This window comes from Ambystoma mexicanum, chromosome 5p (assembly GCF_040938575.1).
Source record: "Ambystoma mexicanum isolate Mex_15411 chromosome 5p, UKY_AmexF1_1, whole genome shotgun sequence".
Lineage (NCBI taxonomy): Eukaryota > Metazoa > Chordata > Amphibia > Caudata > Ambystomatidae > Ambystoma > Ambystoma mexicanum.
Window position 1 is genome coordinate 1,295,009,286 of NC_090930.1, and position 27,106 is coordinate 1,295,036,391.

Here is a 27,106-nt window from a genome sequence, read left to right on the forward strand (position 1 = left end):
ATAATTCCCTTGTTTTATTTGTGGCCCCAATGTCCAGAATCCCTTATCTTTGCTTAGATTTTTCGTGTAATCACTAGAGAGACCTCAGACCTACATTTTAGGAATACCACATTTTCAGTGTTAGTGTTAGTGTGCCACCATGGGCGATCTCACTGACTTATTTACGACAGAGAGCTATTTGTGGTAATTTTGTGGTAATTTCCACTACCTTATATACGGTAGGGAACTATGTTCAGAGAGTCCCTCTTCCCGTTGGCTCATGTACCTCCAACGAGCTATGCTACAAACAATCACTCTCAACTGTCCATACTGAATATGATCATGCACACATCTGTCTTAAAATGACAATTGCATTGTTTAAAAATCTCCCCTCATCATCAGCACTGTATTGGTAAATAGAAGACACACCACCCGTCTGCTTTCAAATATTTTTCTGTATTATAAAAGTTGCATTTAAACACGATCTCACTCTTTACAGAAATAAATAAAACAGCACATTAACAGCATTGTCTGTAATACACTGAAAAAAATGGCGGAGAACAGAACACAATTTGCAACATTAACGTGTGATTAAGGCACCGGAATCTCCTTTCCTACTCTGACTGAACATTCTCGTACACACTCAGCTCCCACACTTATGTAATTACCTTATCTGTTCAGAGTTTTCTTCATCTGTTCTCTTTCTGAATGTGGCTCCCTTGAAGATTAACCCCAGTGAAAAGGAGCGCCTTTCCTTCTCAAACGGGGGTCATTGCCTGGAATTCTCAGCTTTTGCAGATAGGAATGCTCTAACCAGGAAAAAGGTCTTTCTCCCAGCTCTGCCAAATCTTGACTGCCCTTCTCTCTCCTCAAACTCCCCCCAGCTAAACTCTGATCACTCCCTCTAGCATGATACTTGCTATGACGCTGCTCCAATCAGAATCAATCATGCCATCTCCTCCTTCTCTACACAATGGCTCATTTTTATAGTAATACTTTGTAACCAACTGATTTCCTGTTCTTTCGAGCTCTTTTGCTTCCTGTAATTATGTGGACAGGGCAGCAGAGAAAAAAAAAATTGATGTGCGTTTAAAAGTTCACTTTCAGAATAGGCCTAATTCTGCAGTGGAGACACATTTTTATTAGTGGATTATGTTAACTTTAGTTTCATTAGTCAGGTTAGTTATAAGTAATGTTAGTTATTATTTTCAAATGTGTCTCTCGCACCATAGGCATTTCAGGTGAAAAATAGTGTGCATTTTTGAATGTGCACGTGTGCTTTTAACTGTAAAAATAGATTTGCATCTTATATGTTAAAATCGTTTCTGACTGAATAGCCTGTCTTTCCTTGTTAATTGGGTAACACATATAGCAATGCACCGCACCCTTGTGGTGGTGCTGCAAAAAAATTGCTACCTGTGCAGTAGTGCTGTACTCTGTGCTGTTTGCTACCTGTGCAGTAGTGCTGTACTCTCTGCTGTTTGCTACCTGTGCAGTAGTGCTGTACTCTGTGCTGTTTGCTACCTGTGCAGTAGTGCTGTACTCTGTGCTGTTACATGCCAAATATCCTTACATACCCTCCTTTTGTTTTTAGAATCTGGCTACGATCTAAGCCAATTCCTAAAAGTAATTTGTTCTTTTTCTTCTTTTCACAATATAGCAATCCAATAAAATGAATATTCATGTGCATCAATGAAAAAGTTGCAATCAATACAGTATTCATCTGAGTTCATTAGTTTACAAATTGTTCTACATTTGCCTTCTCAGTGGAAGTGGCATTACTCTAAGTTTAGATTTTTCAAGTCAATTAAAAACAATGAAATAAAACAACTAACCAAAACAAATAATTAATATAACAAATTAAAATAAATAATTAAAATAATAAATACGTGGAACTCCATATGTCAGCACTCTTGTCTGTCTCTGATATGTCCCGACCAGCGATGTTATTTGGTTTATTCGAGTACACTTTCATCTTGGCAATCTTAGATCCATAGGAGTCATCTTTTTCAGCATTCTGGTTATCTTGTCTTCACCTCCACCTGGAGGCAGGCATCTTTTGGTCTTCATCCAGGGGACTCCAGGACTCCATCGTCTCCCGTGACCTCTGATCCCGGAACCTTCGACCAAATAATGTTAATTTTCTAAATCAAATAGAAAATAAACAAATTAAGTACATAGCACAATACTAACTTCACCCTTTTGCCAAAAATAAAACATGCTTGGTAAAAATATTTCGGTTTTTTTTTTCTGAAATTAAACACAAGTTAAAAGAAAACAAGCACACATAAACAGCATTCAATATTTAATACATTTTCTCTCTGCACACCAACCATGAGCTTCCGTTATATGTGCATTTATTTATTTATTTATTTATTCATTTTATATTATATATTTTGACATATACTACAGTGTTTATGTGCCATCATAACAATCAACTTTTTAACTTCTTTGTCACTGCCTCCTGATTACACCCATTTATTTTCTCTTTTTGTGTTCAAGGGACTTTATCTGTTTCTACATGCTCAAGCTGCCTGATCTCATGTCTGGGATGGCATGGTTTGATTTGATTTACATGGACAAACTGCTCTATTGCTGTTTCACCTTCATTTTTCAAAATGTTATATACTACAGGAGAGACCTTATCTATAATTCGAAATGGCCCCTGCCAGGCTGCTAGAAATTTAGAATTTTTCTGTTTACTTTTTCCAAAATGAAACTTGTACACCTGATCCCCTACACTGTATGTTTTTACTGATGTCTTTTTATCATAATACGATTTTGCACTGTCAGCAGCTCTTTCCAGATTTCTCTGCACAAAAGCAAATGCATGTTGCAAATGCCTCCTCAGTTCATCAATATATTCATGAACTGTGGATGCACTCACAAGGGTTTGCTCATGTGTTTTGTATAGTAGGTGTTGTGGTAACACCATTTTCCTACCTGTTAAGACCTCATGGGGGCTAACACCTGTTGCTTTGGCAGGAGTCGACCTGATTGCCATCAAAACCAACGGTAAACGTAAATCCCAGCTGGAACCTGCTTCTGCCACAAATTTCTTTAAAATATCCACAACAGACCTATTGCTTCTTTCAACTGTACCTGAAGACGCCGCCCGATATGCGATATGTAGTTTCCTTTTCACACCTAGTATTTGCCATACCTTACTCATTAGAGTACTTGTGAAATGACTTCCTCTGTCTGACTCAATTCTTTGTGGCAACCCAAACCTTGAGAACACATGGTTCACCAGCAATGTGGCTGCTGTTTGCGCACTACAATCTGGTGCAGGAATGCATTCAATCCACTTCGACATCAAACATACCACACTCAAAATATAACGGTGTCCTCTGCTCAACCTTTTTAAAGGACCTACATAGTCTATTTGCAAATCTGACCATGGGAGAGTTAGGCCTCTTTTCATCAATGGTGCTCTATGCATTGGTGAAACAGGTTTAAATTGGGCGCATACTAGACATCCTCTAGTATATAATTCCACATCTTGGGACATATGTGGCCAGTAAGCATAATCTTTTAGTATTTCTAATGTTTTTTGTGAACCTGTATGGCCTGCGGTTATGGCATCATGTGCATGGTGTAGCATTAGTCCTCTGAATGAAAGGGGTACTACCCACTGTATTTGTCCTGTTATGGACTCTCTAATCATGAGTCCATCCTGTAATCTAATTCGTGTTTTGTTCTTTAATAGCACCCTCAACTCTTCTTTTCCCATACAATCATTTTCTGTTAAAGGATTTTGTTCGGGGTCTATCAAATGATTATAATAGATTCCCAAAATTTGATCATTCTTTTGTGCCTCAATCAAATCTTGGTCTGGCGTGTCATGACTCCACTGCACCACCGGTTGATCTACCTCCTTTGGTGCTTTAGAACGTGTGACTGCATCAATTTGTATTTCACCCATTAAATAATCAATAGGTAGCAATTCTCCCATCACAGCCCCAATCTTAGCCAGGTGGTCTGCCTTATCATTTCCCTCCTTATCCTCTCCTGGTGTTTTTAAATGCCCACAAATTTTTCTCCAGTATATTGTTAACTCATTCTCTAACACCAATTTGTCTATGGTTTGTATCATTTTTCCATGCTTAAGTGGCTTTTTGTTATATGAAACCATGCCTCTTGCTTTCCAACCAGGCAAATACTCCACAAAGCTATTCCGTGCATAGTCAGAATCAGTCACCAGGACAATTTCACTGAACTTTTTATCAACTGCAGTAGCAATTGCTTTATAAATGGCTGCCAATTCCGCCACCTGACTGCTCCTATCTCCAATCCTCATCCCTATACTGGGGACACCTTCACATTTCAACCAGACATTTCCTATTCCTGCCACTAACTGTTTATTACTGTCATTTTCAATGTGAAAAGCACAACCATCCACATATACAGTTGGCAAATCCTTGCATGTTTTTTCATCAAAAGCTTTGTGTGGTGATTGTTCAAATTCCTGTAAACTAGTTTCTACTTCCATTTCATTTGGTATTTGTTCAGCTGCACAGTCATGTAAGTCAGCTAACCCTTGAGCAATTGGGTTCTTTTTATTTTGTCCATATCTCACTTCTACGGGAAAACCGTGTAATGCCAGCGTCCATGAAGTGATTCTGGATTGCGCTAAATTACCTGATCTAATTCTTTTACTCTCTAAAAATTGCAAAGGTTGATGATTTGTTTCAATAATTACCTTTTCTCCCTGAACAATGGGGCGGAAATGTTGTAGCGCCCACACAGTGGTTAATAGGGCCTTTTTACATTCATTAAATTTCATTTCAACTTGGGAAAATGCCTTACTTGCATATGCAATGGTTTTGTGATTCAAATCGTGTTTTTGTGATAACACTGCTGACATACAATGTTCAGAAAAACCTATTTCTATAAAGAAATCCCTGTCCTTTATGGGGTATGCTAAACATGGTGCCTTTACAAGACATTCCTTTAATTTAGCCACTGCATCAGACTGCCCTTTTTCCCATTTCCAGGGAGTATTCAGTTTAAGCAGTTTAGTCAATGGTTGACTGATTTCTGCATAATTTTCAATGAACTTTCTGTTATAGCCTGTCATCCCTAATAAACTTTTTACTCCTTTCACATTTTTAGGATCTTTTAATCTTTGTATGGCCTCTATTTTCTTCTTTTGTGGATTTAGCCATGTTCAGTCACTTCATGCCCTAGAAAGTTCACTTTTTTCTTGCACCATTGTGCTTTCTGCAAAGATACTTTGGCGCCTGCTTTCTGCAATTGGCCAAGTACATGTCTTATTTCATCAAAATGGCTTTTCAGGCTTTCATTTTTTATCAGGACATCGTCCACATAAACTAATGTTCCTCTTTCCGCTGCATCCGGCATGGCCTTTCTCAAAAATATGCCAAATTCACTCCCACTATTGATGTACCCGAACGGAGTTCTAAGCCAGGCATATTGAGTCCTGTCAAATGTAAAGGAAAATAAATGTTGTATCTCCTCTGCCAATGGCACGCACCAATATCCAGAGGTGAGATCAAATGTGGTAAATACATTTGAACCATGTACCTGAGCTAGGCCCTGATCAATGAATGGCAGTGGCCATCTAGATATTGGTACTCTTTTATTTAACTCTCTTAAGTCTGCACACAGCCGCCATTGACCATTTGGCTTCAATACACCTAAAATAGGTGTATTGGATGTGCTATGAATGGGCCTGATGATTCCCCGTGATTCCAAATTTTAAATAATCTCTGCCAATGATTCTAAACATGCCAGCGGTAGTCTATACTGGCGTACAAACACTGGGTTTCTGCTACACCCTTCTGGTAGTGTGGCCACATGTAAATCAGTTAAACCACAATCATAAGCATCTTTTGCAAATACATCCTTAAACTCCATAAATATCTCCCTCAGATTGTCCCTCTCTTCATTGCTTTCACATGCATCCGCTAAGGAGATCTGCTCTTCTACCATTTTGGAAAATTCTGGAAAATCTTCTGGTAAGGGAATCTCGGCGCTTTCTTCTAACTGTGTGGCTGTGTCTTTTTGTAAAGCTGCCACTTTTAAATATTTTGGCATATCAGCTTTCACTTCAATGGGCTGATTTTCTGTTTCATTTTCATTTAAATTAAATATTATGCAATCCTCTTGATGGCAGCACACTGTCTCATTTGAATCATAAGGATACACAGAATGAATTTTAAATATTCCTTTGGGCTGAGAGTCCAGGTGTTCTGGCAACTCGCCCTTGGCATCTACATATTTTTCAGGAATATTCCCAATCACCATGTTATTTAAATCTGCCGTATAATGTGATTTTTGTATGGCCATTCCTAATGGGGAGTTTTCCTCTAAATGAATATCCTGACAACCTTTATTATTTACCATGATTTTTACAGATCCCTCACGAATGTCTACCAATGGAATGTATTCATAATCCAGGCCTTGCTGTTTTATGGATTCATTCAGGCATACAAATGCATCAGAGCCTTTCATCTGCTGTCCATTTTTGCATTTCAGTGTTATTGCAAACTGTTTTGTAAATACAGGAATAATAGTATTTTTCCTCATTTGTAATTCGATTGCATAAGGAACCAGTTGTGCACAATGATAAGCCCTTCTTTTGTCTTCAAATTCAGGTGCCGGACCACCTAGGCGTGACCATATTTTTTGATTAAGGAAATCTAACACCATACACATTCTGTGCATGATGTCATTTCCCATGTAAAATTCATTTTGTGCTCCACTCACTATCCATACATTATGGTAAATTGTTTTCTGCCCAATGCTAATTTTAAGCATGCATCTGCCTGCAATTCGGTTTTCAAAGTCTGGACTGTCCAAGCCAGAAACATATTGGTTTTTAATCCTAAATCTCGGGATTTCTTCCCTTTCCATTATTTTTTGCAACAATTTCTCATTAATGAAACTCCTTTCATGTTCAAGCGCTAAAGTGGCTTTTATTGTTTTAAAATAGTCATTTATACCAACATGAACCCATGGTTGCTCATCTTCCATGTGTATTTCTGCCAGAGTGGTAATGTGTTTTTCTGAATCTGTTTTAGGAGCAATATTCTGTTTGCATGTTTTCTCTTTTAGATAAAAACATAATGTGTGCTCATCTATGGCAGTCTGCCAATTTTTCCTTGGGTCAAAGTATATTTGTACAGGTAGTTTTTCATTGTCGCTCTGCATTTCATCTTGACACATTAATATAACAGTGACACTAGGTATGCAGCTATTCTGGAGATATACCTCCACAGCATCATTTGTTTTGGCAACGGTGTGACATTCATTTATATTGTTTTTTTGTGATTTTAGTTTCTTAGACCTCAATGGTTTTTTGGTTAAGGACCACAGCACTCCATTCACCCCATCTATGAGAGGAGACAATCTTTTCAGGAAATCTGTCCCCATCAGAAATGGAATTTCACAAATAGATGTGATCAATACCTCTTGTTTCATTCTGTGCTTTCCTATTTTTATGTCAACCTCAGTTACACCTATGATGGGCACCTCCTCCCCATTAAAGTTATGCACTGGGCCTTGATTTTCCTTCACTGTGATCTGACTCTGTGGAGGCCTCCCTTCATTGATACTCTTTACCAGCTCCTTGGACATAATTGTGGCCTGTGCGCCAGTGTCAATCATAGCAAAGGTGTGGCATTTTTCTTCTACAGTGATGGGTGCATAATATCTGTCCTCAACTTCCTCTAATACACATAAGAAATGTGAATTCTTACTGATTTCAGGGCTCACCTTTCTCAGGTCTTTTCCACTTTTGGCTAAGCACATTGGTAAATGGAAAGACATTTTTCCCTCCTTTTTACCCATTTCTGCGCGAGATATTTTATTCATTTCTCCATGATCAGAGGTTTTTTGGAGTGTGGCCACTGTTCGCCCATCCATCTGGGTAACATCAGAGACCACATTACAATCCTCCAACTGAACATGTGTAACAACATCATTCAGCAATTTGTCATTTTTTAATTCTGTGCATTTGTGATCATTTAGTGTGATACCAGCCCTTTCAGCCTCTTTAAAAATATGTGGCTCAAAGAATTCTTCAGGTGATTGACTTGTACCCTCCCTGTGAGTATTTCCTTTTTCTGTCTGTGTTTGGTCATTGTTTTGCTTGCCCAGGGAAGGAGCTATAGCATCCCCCCTTACTCCCTGTTCACTGGTATTCCCCATGCATGAGTCATTTTTCTTAAATCTGTTCCTTTGTTCTTTTGGAATTCCTAATGTCTCTTTTTCATTTGTGCAAATCTTTACTGTTTTATTTAGCTCTAAGTTAAACCGTACCTCTTTTTTAGAAGTATTTGCACTTTCTGTCACAATTTTATTTACTGGTACTTTCATTTTTAATCCATTAGGCATCTCAGAGTCGTTATGCAAAATTATATCAGAGCAATCTGTCATTTTGGCACTGCAGTTATCATGAGTACTTAGTCACTTTTCGGAAGCCCCCCGGTCATTGCTATGGCCATCAGCCCCCTCTTTGGAAGGTTGTTTTTGCGCTGTATAGAACTTTCCTATTTGCTCAGCTAACATTTTCACTTGGGCCTCAAGGCACTGGAACCTTTCCATCTCTCTAGGATCCTCTTTCTGTGGCCTAGGTCGATATTGGTTGTTTTCCCCCTGATTGGATCTATTCTGATACCTCTCAGGTGATTGATGTCGGTTGGGATGGTTTCTGAACTCTTGATTCATTTGTGGAGGGGAGCGTGTTGCACCCATCCTTTGATTATAGTCCCCTGGTGGGGAATCATTGTACTGGCGTGGATTGTAGTTCATGTTTTGCCTCATGTCCTGTCTCTCAGATTGTGGGTACTGGCCCCTATGTTGATTTCCATTATCAGTAAATCGATCCACATATCGGGGCCTATCCTGATTACCATATATCAGGGTGCTGGGATCAAATCTGCTCTGTGTCCCCAATGACTGGTAGGGACCATCATTTCTTTGATCTTGATTTTGTCTCTGGTTATTGTTCATACCTGCCATATCAGGCCGGTATCCTACCCGGGGTCTGTCCCCTAAATACCTAGGGCTGATGTAGCTCTCTCTATTACTAGGATCATGTGATTGGAACATTGGTACAGGAAATGGCGATCTTTGTTGATTACCCCTTTGTTCAGGTGTCACATTATTTTTACCTTGGCTTTGAGCAGACTCAAGGGACATTTTGGCTGACCTGATTTCCATTACTGTGGCTGAGGGTTCTTTAGATTTAGGTCTAGTATCTTTCATTTTATCACTTTCTCTACCCTGACAATAGAGTACCTCATATAGTTTTGTGCTTTGATGTACAATCCATTCAAGGGACTTCTCACGGTCAAATTCACGGACCAATTGGGATATGATGTCTTTCTGTAGCCCATAGAAGTATGCAGTTTTAAACTCATTGGAATTTGAGTCAAAAGATACATCAAAGCGAGAAAATGCTCTTTTTAAGTCTTGTAAAAATTGGCGAGGGGATATATTAGGTCCAGCAGTAATTGTGTACGCGACTTTCTTTGCCTCCTGCAATGACTGAAAAGGAGAAAAATGACGCACAATTTCTTTTTCAAACTCCAGCCATGTCATATTCTGCTGTTCATTTAATCCCCTTATGATGCTGGCCGTCGGGGCATCTAAAGTTAAATGAAAATATTGTCTGTACTGTTCCTTAGGTATCTGGAGTGCTTTAAAAATGTCATGCACCGCTTCTAAGTGATCCTCAATGCAGCATTCACCTCCCTTTTTAAATGGTTTGATCAGGGCTTTAATGGATTTCATTATTTTTATGGGGCTACTTGTTGCAATGCATGGAATTGCACTATTTTGTGATTCACTCCTGTTTTCAGGTGTATGAGATTGGTGGCCGCCCCCAATGGGAGTATCAAATCCCCCAAGGGCGCTGCAACCAAGTTCAGTCACCGGCCGAGTCACTGGAGCACTAGCTCTTTGGGCAGAGCTAGAATTCACCTCCACTCCATTGAATGTGGTACCCTGCCGCCTCTCCTGGGACCTGGGAATGCACATTTGCTGTTCTAAGTCCTTACACTTTTTAAGGAGTCTGTTGGCTTCATCTTGCAAATAGTTGTTTTCACCATTCATTTTATTAATCACCTCCTGCATGTCGCACATTTGCATTTGGCATTCATTGAACTCTTTATTTCTCTTGTCTCTTTCTTGAATCATTTTAATCATTTCTTGTTCTGCACTCTGGAGATCACCTTCTTTTTCACAATGTTCTTTTTGTAAAATCTGCATTTCTGAAACAACCTCATCTTTATCCTGCCTAATGTGATCCACTAAGGCTTTTAAGTGTGCCAATTCTTGCTCACTATCTTCAAATTGTTTCTTGCTTTTGGATAACTGAGTATCAAAGTCTCTGCATTTTAATTGCATGTCTTTTTGGCATACATCCAATTCTGCTCTCAACATTTCCTGATTTTTACTTGCCCCATCTAATTCAGTCTTTAACCTGTTAATTAGCTGAGTATCATTCTCTTGCATTCGCAGGGACTTGTTTAAAATAAACCATATTTTGCCGCATAGCCGTATTAAACAGTCTTTCTCTGCACTTTTATCGGCTGCATTCAATAATCTTGTAAGGCAGACCTGAATTACGCTGCCTTCTGCAAAAATATTGTCTAGTTTTTCTTTCTGCACCTCACCCTGAATGCGGTTACTCCATTCTAACGTGCTATTTGACGACCAATTCCCATGTGCAAACAACTTTGCCTCTAAATATTGCACTAGATCTGAGAATGTGGTTTCCCTTTGTGACATTCTGAAATTCGTTTTTAGTGGCACACTGTTATTATAAAATGGGTTCCCTTTAATGTGCAAATGGCAGTGTGAGACACGCTTGCCACGCCCAGTAGGTACTCTATGATCACTTTCCCGGCCTGCAACGCACCATAAATATGTAGGGTATTTTTTTGGAGTTTTGGGGCCTGACGGTATTTTATTACCGCCGAAAAATAACTTAGCAATAATCACTCCTTGTATTCAGATTTGGCCATGTGCAACAATAATACAGTGGACATGCATTATTTCAGCACCCAGACATGCATATTTGGTATGCGTGGTTGGTATGCGTGGTTGGTGGTATTTTGGTGAGCATAATTCCCTTGTTTTATTTGTGGCCCCAATGTCCAGAATCCCTTATCTTTGCTTAGATTTTTCATGTAATCACTAGAGAGACCTCAGACCTACATTTTAGGAATACCACATTTTCAGTGTTAGTGTTAGTGTGCCACCATGGGCGATCTCACTGACTTATTTACGACAGAGAGCTATATGTGGTAATTTTGTGGTAATTTCCACTACCTTATATACGGTAGGGAACTATGTTCAGAGAGTCCCTCTTCCCGTTGGCTCATGTACCTCCAACGAGCTATGCTACAAACAATCACTCTCAACTGTCCATACTGAATATGATCATGCACACATCTGTCTTAAAATGACAATTGCATTGTTTAAAAATCTCCCCTCATCATCAGCACTGTATTGGTAAATAGAAGACACACCACCCGTCTGCTTTCAAATATTTTTCTGTATTATAAAAGTTGCATTTAAACACAATCTCACTCTTTACAGAAATAAATAAAACAGCACATTAACAGCATTGTCTGTAATACACTGAAAAAAAATGGCAGCGAACAGAACACAATTTGCAACATTAACGTGTGATTAAGGCACCGGAATCTCCTTTCCTACTCTGACTGAACATTCTCGTACACACTCAGCTCCCACACTTATGTAATTACCTTATCTGTTCAGAGTTTTCTTCATCTGTTCTCTTTCTGAATGTGGCTCCCTTGAAGATTAACCCCAGTGAAAAGGAGCGCCTTTCCTTCTCAAACCGGGTCATTGCCTGGAATTCTCAGCTTTTGCAGATAGGAATGCTCCAACCAGGAAAAAGGTCTTTCTCCCAGCTCTGCCAAATCTTGACTGCCCTTCTCTCTCCTCAAACTCCCCCCAGCAAAACTCTGATCACTCCCTCTAGCATGATACTTGCTATGACGCTGCTCCAATCAGAATCAATCATGCCATCTCCTCCTTCTCTACACAATGGCTCATTTTTATAGTAATACTTTGTAACCAACTGATTTCCTGTTCTTTCGAGCTCTTTTGCTTCCTGTAATTATGTGGACAGGGCAGCAGAGAAAAAAAAAATTGATGTGCGTTTAAAAGTTCACTTTCAGAATAGGACTAATTCTGCAGTGGAGACACATTTTTATTAGTGGATTATGTTAACTTTAGTTTCATTAGTCAGGTTAGTTATAAGTAATGTTAGTTATTATTTGCAAATGTGTCTCTCGCACCATAGGCATTTCAGGTGAAAAATAGTGTGCATTTTTGAATGTGCACGTGTGCTTTTAACTGTAAAAATAGATTTGCATCTTATATGTTAAAATCGTATCTGACTGAATAGCCTGTCTTTCCTTGTTAATCGGGTAACACATATAGCAATGCACCGCACCCTTGTGGTGGTGCTGCAAAAAAATTGCTACCTGTGCAGTAGTGCTGTACTCTGTGCTGTTTGCTACCTGTGCAGTAGTGCTGTACTCTGTGCTGTTTGCTACCTGTGCAGTAGTGCTGTACTCTGTGCTGTTACACGCCAAATATCCTTACAGTTTCCACTGTCAAACTGATTCAAACAGTGATTTGAGCTTGTTTGACCAAGTCAGACCAACAGGACACTTTGGCACTGTCATCGGCACGCAACCAATCTTGAACCAATGTCCCGCAACTCGAACTGGTTGGCCATCGTACCATGTCAGCTGAGCGCATCGTTACCCCGACTCATACTCAAAGTTCAACATTACTCCTGCTCCCTTAAAACGTCCTCTTCAAACTGCCATGTATCTTTGTTGTTGATCTGTATCGACAGCCGACAAGTCCCTGGGTGATCTTTGGGACCATTTAAATGCCACAACAGATTCACCTGACTTGGACAGTGCTTCTGGTCACCAGAATCTCCAATATTAAACCGACTGTCGAACCAACGCTGGTGGCCCTCACAATCTACACTTCAGTGAATGCCGGTTCAAGTTGCCTTTTAAAAAACCAGCATCTTTGCTGCTGATCTTCATTATCTCCATTAGCAGTGAAACCACCCCTGGTTGCCTCACCAAAATGCGGTCTTCAACTCAGCATAAAAATGCTAATTTCGTACTGCTCATCCAGTCACCAGCATCTTCGTGGTGGCCCTAATAATCTGCACATCTTCATGCAACTCGACCTCGACTCAACACCTGCTCCCCTTTCCGGAACAATGCAACTGAATTGAACGGAATGAACAGTACTGCAATGCCTGGTTCAATGTCATTGAACTACCAAGAATCACAGAAAGGTATTATTGACTGCTTAATGTCAAATTTGCACATGTTTGACCCCTTGAGACGGGTTAGGTCACCTTTAATCACTTTTTGCACACAAGAAGATATATTTTTAAAGGGCATTGTCGTTTTTACTTGCCTTCCTTCCCTGGTGCATTGCTCAGAGTGCTGCACCTTTCTATCTTTGCTTATTCTGTGTTCATTCCTCAAGAGTTGGTTTTGTGTAGTGTTTTCCTAATGAAGGCAAGTCCCACAATACACACACACTCCAGAATAAATACAATCAGCTAGGGAAATAGGCCAAGAGATAGCTTTGCAAGGATAACAAGGTTTACTTGTACAAAATACAAATGCCAGCAAAGAACTCTGCTGTCCAAGAGCTCTCTAGTCTTACATTTGCAAACATGGGGTAATAAACACAAAAGCGTCATTCGCATACAGGACATTTTGGTGCTCCTGATTGCAGGCACCCTACACATGGGCTTGCTCCATAGGGGATGCCAGGCAGTAATTGGCTGGTTCTTTTCCGTCAATCTGGCTCCACATGGGTCAGGTGGACTCATCCTCGCGGTGAAAGTCAGGGCAGGCATAACATTCAATGTTTTGTAGCTAAACTAAACAACTAAGACATACTATTCATTCATTATGGCTGGCACCTGTGCGGCACAGGAAAGGGGTGCCAGGGAGAGGGGAGTATAAAATACAGTAATGCTGACCCATATGTCCAGTGCTCCATTGATACCGCAGTTCCCACAACTAATGTCTTCCCTCTGGGGATTGATCTTTAATTTACCCATGCCAGTCTCTTGTGTTTCTAGAAACGTGTTTTGCTGTTAGGGAGTAATACAGTCATTTGGGCTTTAGATCTGTGGTGGGCACTTTATGGAGGATAGGAACTGAGGGTGAGGGGCTTATCACAGAGCCGAGGGAGTCGGGGTCGGGTTAGTGATGCGCGTCCATTGCTTGACTGGCTGGGTCGGGGTCAGAGGCTCGATGGCAGTTTAGTGGAGATGAATAGACACATCCCGGGGCCTGGTACTGTCTCACGCTCTGTGTCGGGTACATTCCTGAGGGCGATACTGTGTATTCGCAACACTGAAGGGGCAAGAGGGAAATGGGCTGTGGGAAAACTGTGTAGAAATCGGGCTCTGTGAACGGGGAACGAGAGCAGCATGGGTCTAGTTTGGGGCCTGTTACAAAATGGCATTACGGAGTGTGGGCATTTCTAATGTTACGCATCCACTTCTATGCGCTATGAGGTCTCTATATGGTGCCTGGTGGTATAGAATGTTCTCCCATTGTAAGTTAGATTGCATCATATGGGTTTCATTTTATGTGGAAGCACTTGGGGGTTAGCTCATTTCCATCCCAACATTCCCCCTTTTGTTACTTCTACATTAACAAATTCACCCCCCATATTTCTGTTCATTTGCCCATCTCTCTTCTTGTTCCCATGCAGGTGTCCCTTTTATGGGCATCCATGCTCTGCAAACATGTCTTAGGCTCTCTTCACTCTGTGCTTATTGTTCAGGTGTGCAGGTCATATAGATACATCCCCCATCCCCTGCTAAGTCCACCCAAACTTCTTTGTAATGTTTGGGGTCTGGTGGAGGTGCAATGGATGTGTGGTATAGGGTGTCCACCTCATCCCTGTGCCCTTGATAGACGGCAACCATACAGTATTTAGGGTCATTGTTTTCTTCTGTCTGGATTTCTACTTCCTGTGTATCATGAGGAGTTTTATTATGAGTTTTCCCAATTGTCTCCATTATCATTGGACTACTAGGTACTGCTTTGGCACAACAACGGAGACCTAATTGGCATGTGCAGGAAATCACACAAAAAAAACACGATGATAGGGACCAACATCTCTACCATTGTTCCAAGCCAGGATAGTACCTAGCTGAATGCCATATTCACCTAATCGTCTTCCTGGATCCCTGCTTCCTTCTTCATTTTTACCCCAAGTTCATGTACAGCTTGCGATAACATGCAAAAGTGTCCCATTTTTGGCATCATCAGAAGGTTGAACATGCAACATGAACTCCCGATCTTTTTGCAAACCCCACCCTCCATGGCTGCCAGGAGGTCAATGACATAGTGGTTCTGCATCGTCATTAGTCTGAGGGCTCTTAGTTCCACCTTGATGACATTGAACCCTTCTTCAGTATCATTTGCCAGCTGGATCAATTCCCATCTAACGATCTGGAGCCATTTAGCATTGGCTCTAGTATAGACGCTGGGCACAAGGGATGCAAAAAATGTCTCACTGGAATTGTACAGTCTATATTTGTCTGGTATTTGTGCGAGTAGATAAGAGGATTCTTGGGACAAGTAGTTAGAGGATCGCTTCTTTCTTCATAGTCGGTCATGGTGTTCCTTTCCTGGCAAGATACCGAACAATGAAGGCAAAATGGTGGATGCTATCACTGTGGTTTCTGGCAGCGCTGGTTCCTCATCTTGAAAGTGTACCCCCTTCAGGTGTTTTTTGGGCACTACAAGCAGGGTTGAATTCAGCATTTAAAGCGAGCAGTAACCGTTCCAGGATGTCTGGTGGTGAAAGCATGCTTTCTGGCCACATACCCAGTAGTAGTCCATCAGTGCCCCTGTGCCTTTTCGGAGATCTGGAATGGGCAGAGTTCATTTGCACCGCTTGTTTGATCCTATGGAATGAGCAGAGTTCCATTGCACCGCTTGTTTGATCCTATCGAAACAGTTCCTTCATTGTAAAAACAGAATTCATAGCTTTCTTCTTGGTGTACCTTCACCGTTTTTTTTCAATTGCTGTGATCCATGTCAGTTTTGCAACATATTCTGTCCATATTTGTGCACATGCTTGCTCAACGAGGGCTAGTGTTTTTTTGAATAACCGACAAGTAATTCTGCTTTCCACATGAAAGTTGCTTCTTGCTACTTATTGCCCATATACCTGTCCCTTGTATAGCGAGGAATGCTTCCCTGAAACAGTTTGGGTTGGTGGAGCTGGTATTGCAGTTGTAGGTGGACACTGCGTGCCTTGAAAGTGCCTTTTATCCTACATAGTGCAAGATGAATAAGACAGGTTGTTTCACTTAACGGTACTCTTTGTGGCATTAATACTTTGGGGGCGCCTGCTGCATGGGGTATTATAGAACAAACATAGCAACTCCCATTAGCCACTCCCATTAGTCATTCGACTTCCCATCACACACATATCATAGTACCAACGGTTTGAATGTTCTGGATGGCAAAGGTCTTCCACTGCATCTAATCCTAAACAATGATATGCATCATACTTATGTGGGCGCATTTGTCGCTTTCTTCTGTTGCTGCACAAGGTGAACCTTCTCCCCCTCAGCACTACTCTGTGAGCAGTAAACATGAAACTATTGCAGGGCATGGTTTTGGAACTTCTGCATGTAGTTTTATATATTGTGTTATTTGTTGCTCCGACAGATTGTTTAATTCTCCTTGCATGGGTGCTTTCATTCGTTCTTTCACTGAGGCTCAAGAGGCGGGAAAAACCTGTAACCATATTAGGGCCTGGGGAAGACAACACGTTAAATACTGAGGTAGATGATTGGGTACTACTAATGAATTTATAGATGTGGCAATTGGGGCATTTGGTGACCCATCAGTTACATTTTTATTTGACATAATAACACCTGGGAAATTTCTTTTTGTATTTCAATGCAAACTTGTGAGGTTTATAGACATATTCCCATTCCCATGTCCACCCCCCTTCTTTTATATGACCACCCCAGATAAAAGAAGTCCCCCAGTAAATACTCAATGTGAGCATTAATACAGTAAATAAAATGACTATAAAATACAATCCACAATTATAGTTAACATTCACCAAAAACTCATTCTATTCCTACTACTATCTACATTTGATGCAAGAGAGAGATTGTAATTTCTGGTAACCCATGCTCTAGCAATGCATGTTTCTTTTTAGAAGCCAGGGTTGGCAGAGGGCTACTTATGTTGAGATAGTCTGGTCATTCTCACTCGGGGTATTTTGTGAGATGCTGCCCGGTGCTTTGCGAACATCTGATAGTTATATCCAGTATCTGAGCCCCTTTACTTTTACAGCAACCGGGGTGCACAACACCACCTCATAGGGTCTGTGGAATTGGTGTGTGTTCCACTTCTGGATGAAGCTTCTGACATAGATCCACTCCCCTGGTAACAAGGGTTGGTTTGGGCCAGCATCAGTCAGAGTGGTTGTTGGAGTTTCTCTATTTTCTATGTACGGGGTTCAATCTGTTTTGAAATGCATCTTATTGCATCTTATTGCACATCTAAGTTGTGTGAGATATTGTCTGAATTCTTCTACTAAAATTGTGGCCGCTCTGTGGGCATCTGATCCTCTTCATACTGGTGACAGTGGCATTTGCATGCATCGACCAGTCACTATTTCATGGGGGGACAAGTGGTGGTCCTTACTGGGCCGTGTGCGCAATTGGAATATTTCCATGGGTGAGCAGTACACCCACTTTTTCTCGAGGGTATTGCATAGTTTGGACAGTCTACTTTGGAGGAAGCCATTTATTTTCTCTGCCACTCCATTTGCCTGAGGGTGGTAAATGGAGCAAATTTTGTGTTTGATCGTCAAAAACATTGTTACCTCTTTGAACAGTTCATTGAAAAAGTGAGTCCAATTGTCTGATTGCAGGACATCACACACTCCCCATCGGGGGAAAACTTCCCTAACAAGGAATTTCACAGCACACATGGTGTCAGGGTGGGTGCATGGGGCTGCTTCCACCTATAGAGAAAATGGCCACACCATGACAATCAAATATCGTGCTCCACTGCACCTTTCTCCCATTTCTGCATAGGTAATGTGCAGCTCTCGGAAAGGGCTCACAGGGCGGGGCAGTGTTCCCCATAACATCCTCAATGTCATTGCTGTGCTGAACAATTGACACCATTTGCATCAGGTGTTCCTGTAAATTTCAGGATGAACCAATCTTCCTGGAGATTTGAAGCTATGTATGGTTTGGAACCGTGGGATGGGAGCTGCGATTGTTCAAATTCTGTGTATAGTAGTTCAACAATCATAACAACTTTTCCAGTTGCCTGCTGTCACCAGAGGAGATCCGTGGGTGATTGAATGTACCCACGTTTGAACCAGAGTGTCTGCTCCACTTTGGGCACTCAATGCTACAATTCAATGACATGTGCTATGGGGAGAGCTGTGTGTGCATCTGTGTTGGGAGAAGTTGCCGTACTCGTTAAGACGTATTCTGGACTCATATGTACTGGAAGGTATGTTTCTTTTTTCGCTACTGTGTCTGCTGCACCGTTCCCCAAAGATATTTTGTCTGTGTTTTAAGTGTGAGCTAAAAATGTAACCACTGCTACTACTGATGGTTCTGCCAGTGCGGTGATCAATGTGTTTGGTATTTCTGCATGTTGCACTGGGGCCCCATCTGCCAATCGGAACTCTCTTCTTCTTCCTCAGGACAGACCTGTGTGCACCGTGGTGGTGACTTATGCAGAGTCTGAATAAATTGTAACATACCATCCCTTTGAAGCCCTTATGGCCTCAATCAGTGCTACCAGCTCCGCTGCTTGTGTGAAAAACTTTCTTGGTAATCTTTTCATTATGGGTGTTTCGTATTCCCACTCCTCCAATCTCACTACAGCTGCCCCAACATGTTTTTCACCTGTCTCTTGATCAATTGACACTGACCTGTGATCAAAAAATATTTCCCTTCTTCTAGGGCACTGTCTTTTGGTTTGGAAATGTCGTCCCCCTCCCCTAGATAGGTTGCACAATCATGCTGCTGCATGTCCTCAGCAGTGCAAGGTTCGGTCAGGACTGTGGCCGAGTTAACTGCTCTGCATCGTACCACATGCATATTTGGGCTTGACATTATTATTTCATATGCAGATGTTCTCTGTGTAGTCAATGTGGATTTGGAGCGTTCTAGTATCGCAAACAGTGAGTGCTCAATGTACAATATTATTGAGCAGCCCATCAGGTTAGTGGAACTTTTTTCAATGGTGAAGGCTGCAGTGGCGAGTGCCTGTTCACAAGCAAACTGTCCCTGCATGACACAATTGAGTGTGCCGCTGTAGTATGGCAAAGGCTTGTGTTCCATGGAGCTTTTTTGTGTCAGTATTGCAGGCATGAGGGTGCCATTGAACTGCGAAAACAGATAGAACTCTTGGGTATAGTCTGGGTCGCTAGAACTGGTGCTGTTGAAATTACCTTTTTTAGGTCATTAAAGGCAGTCACCATTTCTGCTGTACATTGGATGATCGATCCCTCTTTTTGTGCCTCTTTGAGGCCTTGCAGGAGTGCCCTTGTGTATGCTGCATGGTCTAAAATCCATGTTCAGCAATAATTCTCCCCTTGTAACTTAGATTGCCTCATATGGGTTTCGCCTTATGTGTTTAAATAAAGTAAATATAATTTATATAGAACCTTAATTGGACATTCCCTTTATTTCAATCTGTTTTGCTATTGTTGGTGGGTTACTACTGGATCACATCCACACCCCTCTTGAGAGTATAGCCTTACCTCGGCCCACGTTACCATAAAAGGCAAAGGAGGTATTTTCTGTGACTGTTTAATCTTTATGATTGGTATTGATTTTCTTTTGTAGCATCTTGGGTGACTGAGAAGGCACTGCACCTACTGCCGACCCTTGAGCTCCTATGGGGCAGAAGTAAGTTTATCAATTTGGTGGCAGTGGTTATGATTTGAGGCAGACTGTGCCTACAGTTTAGTCAGCCAAAATAAAACTGTGCAGTTAATGTTAGGTTTAATACCAGGTATTTATTTATTTTTGCATTTTAAAGTGCTCACACAGCCTGTGGGCATCAAGGTGCTGTTGCAGGATTTTTTTTTTTTTTAGTTGCACATTTATAATGCACTTAAATACCCAGAGGTTTCAAAGCGCGGACAGGGGGATCAAACCTGTGTTGCTTCGTGTCATCTTGCTTCCAAGGCGAGCACGTTGCCGCTGAGCTATCCTCTCAGGACTATTTCATTACTTCCATGGAACTTGACATTAGATCGATATCCACCTTGTCAGTAGGTGAGCTGTTTGAGTTATACAAGGTAAGGGGACTCTCATGTGGCTAGGAAAACTGAATTGTGGAAAAGCCTCCAAGATATTGAGGTGTACAAGTTACTAGTATTGATAGTTAGTTCCCATCTCAGTTACCCATTTTCTGGTGGGCTGCAAGGGAATATGGAAAGGGACAGTGATGACGCATCCCAACATTCCACCAAAAGAAAGAGTAGTGTAGCTTCCCATAAGTTCCACTGGTCTCAGGCTTAAGCCAGATACCAATCTTCTATGAAGTTCAAGGCCTCCAGCAGGTCCAGAGGTAGTCACGGTGGGGGCAAACTATGTAAAATAGAGCTCCTCCTAATGAAAAGAAAGTTGGTCTTGGAAGAGCAGGATCAGGGGGATGATGCTACAATAGCAGAGCAGAAATTGACATATGAATGAGAAGAGCAAAAATAGAAATAGATACATCTGGTCACACTCGAGCTCCACAGGCTTGAACTGAAGATACATCGGGAGTGCAGAACTTCAAGTGGGGATGGCAGTTCCTTGATTGGTGGCTCCCAAGGAAAACCTAGGTGCTACTTCCCTAAGGACTTGAGTGAACCTTATGAGGAGAGGAGAGATATATTTGATTGGTTCAAAATGCTTGAGCTAGCATTGCGTCCACTAGAGGTGGAAGAGGAGGTGGAAGAGGAGTTGTGGAGTGCAATCCTTATTAGTCATTTGCTGACAGTTGGCTCCAGAGGAGAGCCCATTTATACCAGGATGAATTCTGCCATCCTCAGAACGTTCTGTACAATGCCAGAGCAATAATACATCAGGAGATTTAAAAAGCTCAAATAGAGTGGGAGTTAAACCATTGAGGTTTTTGCACATCAATACTTGACATGTCTGAATGGGTGGGTCATATGTAAAAAAGTCAACGATTTTGAGGGCATGAATAATTTGATTGCATGTGAGAGTTTCCTTGAAAAGTGTGAGATAAAGTTACACCAGCATTTAGTGGGCTGTGTATTCATTGCATTATTCATTTATAATTTGCTTAATACCAGCGAGTGGTTTCTGAGTGCAGGAACTTGATTCAAACCTGTGTTGCACTACGTCGACTTGCTTCCAAGACAGATGTGTTGCCCCTGAGCTATCCTTCCTCCCCAAGAAAATAACTTAACCTAGAGAGCAGGTTAAGGCTGCTGATAGATATTTGAGCACTCGTGCCCATATAAAGGCTTATGCAACCACATCTAAGCCCGACAAGGGGCTAATTGAGGAAAACAAACACAGGGAGGGAAGACAGAAGTTGAGACACTGCAACTCAGAAAGGTCTCCAAAACATGAAGATGGTCCCATGGTTGGTCAATCACCACAGAAAAAGAGAGTGAGGGCACCTCTAAAACTGAGTCACCCACATCCTAAATGGCCAGAGGTTTTTTTCTGTGTGGGCAAATGACAGATAGAAAGGGAGATCAGGCTTGATGCCCAAGCAGGCCATGGTAACTGTTGGACTCTTGGAATAGGAGGCTATAGTCAATGTGGGCATCTTAGCAGATGAAGTCCCATCACGTGAGGGAGTAGCCACAGATCACCTAATACTGAGTAGGAATGGTATTGGGTGCCTTGAGGGATAACCATTTCTAGCCATTAGTGTGATATTTCTGGACCTTGTATCTTGAAACAGGGAAAGGTCTCCTGCTTTGTGAGATACCACTGCAAGTATCAGAGATTTCAGGCAACAATGAGTGATGGAAGGATAATACATCTCAGGACCAAACCAGATGGTAAGAGGACCTGATGGTCTGAAATGATGTACCTTAACAATGGTAGATCTTAGTTGGAGGGGTAACACTTCCCTACACCATCTTGCACTCAACTGCTCCATTCCAGTTTGCAAGATGTTTTAATAAGGCAACATCTGGTTCAGGGGAAATGTCCACCAACCCCATGTCAGGAAGACAATTCATATTTAGTTAGTACAGTTCAATTTACCATTCATCTTTTGGGACAATTAACATGCAGATTTGCACTGAGGGTCTATTTAATAATACATTAGAATTCACAAATAATGCATCTATGAAATTCCTATGCCAATGGTGACTACAATTTATAATGGTGAATATCAAGTCACTTGAATTCCCAAAATGGCATTAACTTGAAAATAGGCTTTTTAAAGCTCACACATCACCATTTGATTTACCCTGAGCCCACATCCACAATATGCTGAAAATTGTTTGAGGGCTTTTGATAGGGTTGTCATTTTATAGAAAACCAAATTAAATAAGAATATCCCTGTCTATCTAATTCTCTCTACTTCTACTTCTCCATTATTAAAAATAGATACTTCCTCCCTTATTGGATGGATATATCAGCATTTCAAACAGTGTTGTAGAAAACTCTATTGAAACTCTACATGTACATGTACATTGCTTGAAAAGAGAAACATGTCTGTTAAACACATAATTTTGCTAGATTTCCTTAAGCTGGGTCTCTATTGCATTAATGTGTGAAAGTGTACATTTACCATTTAACCTTTTTCCGTCTCCTTGAGTGATTTATTAACACAACTCTGCTTGGTGATGTAACCTGTGAGTAACATCAATCACCGTATTCTGCTATATATACTCTTCTTCTTGTTACTGCACTTACCTGATCCGCTGAATGTCTCAAGATCTACTAGGAACGTTATTGTTTTTTTCTTTCTTCCTTGTACATCCCCCTCTCTTGTCTTGGTGCACCTTGAAACACCATTTTGTTGTATAGGCGCATTATAAATACACAGTAAATAAAAAATACAAATTAATAAAATAACATATACACAATGAGATATGTACTTAGCTCCCAAATTATTTCTACAATGCTTGCGGATTACATAGAGAAGGTGTTAGGTATCTCCCTGTATACATGTCATCTGACCTTGTCTATCAAATCTGTAATTCCAGAAGAACATATACTCATGTGTAGTCAACTTATGTACCCCCTCAATACTTTTAGAAATAAAAAGGGATGGTTTTTAAACTATTTCAATTTAGAGTTTTGTTCTCTTCTATCACATGTCCCCTTGCATTTATACTTACATAGGAGTTTCATTTTGCCACCTCACAGACAGCTGGACAACCTGTGGTTCATTCCTCCCCCTCTCGGATGGTGGGCTACAGTAAGCATGATGCGGATACCTTCCCTCCACAGACTGGTTTCCCTATTTCTGTATTGGGCCTCTCTGCTGTTCTTTCCACAGAAGAAGGCCTGGTACTTTAACTCCAGGTAGTCCTCTCTTACAGAAAACTGCTAGTAATCCAAACATGGGTCCAAAAGGAAATCAATATATTATGCTCTCCCTGCTGTTACTGCCAATCACCCGTCTGTCAGGCTGCCCACCCCATTCATTGAGTGAGAAAGTGAGTACCCATAATCTGTGGCTTGGAGGTTTTATAGATTAGATACACCTCCCTTTAGAGATTGGGTATATTTTTTCCAACCTACGTGTTCAGTGTATGTGATTGGATAATGTTCCAAAAGTGACATCACACTAAACCATCCTCTTAATACTCATCTGGCATATTAATGAAGAGGGCACTTTAATGGGAGTAACTTTGACATCCAGCTTCCCTCTGACTTAGAGATTTCTACAGTAAAGAATCAAAATTTGCTGAAACATCTTCCTCACGTGTGATTGGAATATGAAAAAACTCCAGAGCTTCTGTGCCATATTGATAAAAAAAAACATTTGACTTTATTCAGAAAGGTGCCCTTTGTTGATAACACATGTTTCGGCTCTCAAAGCCTTTCTCAAATCAGGTCTGTTAGTTCAAACTTCTTTACCAATATTGTAAGCGTCTTCTCGCATATTTGCGAAGCATTGATGGTTACAGTTGGGATTGGTCCCAGAAATGTATTCCTACTGTGAAATAATCACTCGCTTTGGCTGAACTCACTCAGCTCCCATATTCCTCACATGTGATCATGTCAATAATTGGTTCATCAGATTTCTCTCCAGTAATGTAATTCTTATCTTAGTACGACATGTACTGGGTGTGTTAATGATTCTTGCATTTTAAGCTCTGATGGTTTTATCAGAAATTATTTTTCTGTCTCAGAATCATGGCCTAGCTGTGATGGGTGCTAGGATATATGATTCACTAAAGTGTACCATTTCTGCGCAAAATATCCACATTCCCCTTATTTGCTAAATGCAGCAGATAGAGCTTTTCACCCTGAACATGTTTGTTTTAAATAAATGAGCGTCTATGACATGTCCTTCAAAAATTTTAAACAAAAATATGATTCCATATGTAACATTTGAATAGGTTGTTATTACCCTTTAGATGTACCGGGCGGAATAAAACATGCATTTTATTTATAGTTCATGGCCTTTAACAGCCACATTGGTATTAGTCCTTTATGACTCCTGAGAATTTGGTTGCTGTGGGACCAGTGTCAAAAGCTCTCCAAAACACAAGACTGGCAGGGACATTTGTTGACCCAGTCCCACCTCCTTCAGTGAGTCCAGCCTCTGCCTATCCCTTGTGTCAGACACCACGTCTCCTATGGTATGAATCACATCCTACTATATAGAACTCGCTGATGAGAGGATCTAATTTCTTGGAGATCACACCATTTCAGGCCATTACCCAGTGCATGTTAGTTGTATTTTTAAGGTTTTTAGCCTTGGCCCTGGGAAAGATGAAAGCTGTAAAGGGGAAACATTTGTTTTTATTACCCAGGCCTGTTCCTGAGAACATTGCAAACAAGCCGTATCTTAAAATGTATGGTTGAGTGGTTGAGCTTCACAGCCTAAATTTTCCATCACTGAAAAATGCCATTCCCATTTTGGTTGATGTTTTGCTGTGACTGGGTGAAAGGGCTGCTATTTTTCCTTCTAGGGCCGAAGATGCTGTTTTATTCACAAATGTGTTTAAATGTAATTTTATTATTGTCACTTTAAACAAAGCAACATTATAAATGATAAATTATAAAGGCTCTCACACCTGTTTCTCTCATTATCTATTTGCTGTTGGTAGTCAGATAGCTGGCTTTTTAATTCTGACACCAAGGCCTGATTAATCTCATTTACCCTGCTTTGATCCTTTGTTTGCTTCACCTCCTGCTGACGTGATTCATTCTCCCTCTGTGAGCCTTGTAAGCTGTGTGCTTATTCAAGGCGCTTTTCCTTCAGGAGACAAATCTCTTTCTTTTGTTCATCCCTACATTTCGCTGCCTCTAATAGTTCAACTTCTAATTGCCTCACTATATCTACAAGCTCATTCCTTTCTTTTCTGATTCTGGTCAGTTCCTGAGAACATGACTGTTCCTTTTCTACCTTCATTTCCAACCGAATTATCCTCTGTAACAGGACACTGTTATACTGATTCAAGAGGTCTTTTTCCTTAGCCAGCTGCATCCTCTGGTGTTTCAGAGTACTTACATGCTAATGTGTCTGATAAAAGTCATTTTGGGAATCAACCCCTTTGATAATTGACTATTTTCAGTTTTCAATTGTTTTATTTCTGTTTGGAATGCGAAAATGTCAATCAAAATGACTCTATTTTGAGCAGCCTGGTCTTTTAGCTAATGTTGCAGTGTGTTCAGATCATCTACACACTCTTGTGCATTTTTCAGTGCAAAAAACGGTGTTTCGCAATCTGCACTCTCTAGCTGCAGTGTTTTTGTCTCTGCTTTGAGTGGTTGAACAATATCCTGGGCCTGTAACAGGTCTCCTGCCTGATTCATCCTACTAGCCTCACTATTTTGTGAACTCTTTTCTGCTAAAAGCAAATGAAAATATAACTGAGCAGTTAGCTGAGCCATTTGAATATGCTCATCCCGAGCAGTTGTGGTCACATAACATGCCTCAAGTGCTTTGTGCAATATCCCAGCTTCCAGCCAAATTTCATTGCTTACTGAGGTAACCTCCTGCACAATTATGATTTGTCATTTTCCTGAAACGTCCTCAACCCATTCTCTTTTGAAAAATAATTTAGTTAGGAGATGCTTCCTGGCTTCCCCAATTTGTACAGTAGTCATTTTCACAAGTAGCTTTTTGCACGTTCTTCATGCTTGAGCAAACTCATCCTATTCCCGCTTGATTTCCACATTCAAATACATTTTGACACTCTCTTAATTTTCTACCTATACACCTCCCTGGAACTTAGGAGTCAAGTTCTAGCTGCACTTTAAAAAAACTAAGATTACTTTACCTCCAGCTTAATGCAATTGTATCAAAATGAATAGACTGTCACAATGTACTTGTCATGGGTCAGGAATAGGAAGCAAAGTCCCGGATGAGCCAACACTTTGTAACAGTGTATTGATATGCCACTCTCTCAACACAGGGAGTTCCTTTGCAGCCATCTCAGGTCGTTATGCAACAAACTGTTTAACAGATTTTATTTTTTAGCTATATCTCAGACACATATCATGGCAATGGATCCCTCTCACCTGAGCTAACAATGAGCCAAGAACCAGGCTGGTGTAGAGGAAATATATTGGGATGTATTTAAATTAAAAGTAATAGAAATGAGCATGAAAATATCAAACACACAACTTTATCCATGGAACAACACACTCAACTTCTCTCAGCATAAATAAATCACAAAAGTGAGTTAAAATGAACACAATCACAATTGTACATTTTCTGCCTATTTGACTTCACAAAATAATTACACTGATTAAAAATATAAGTTCACCCAAACCTTTGGTTTTAAAAACAACACAGGGTGATTTATTGCTTTGTTTTTCCGCCCCCCCCCCTTGCTTTGGTCTATGTTGGGAAGTCAGACAGAAAAATAGGAATGCTTTGGGTGA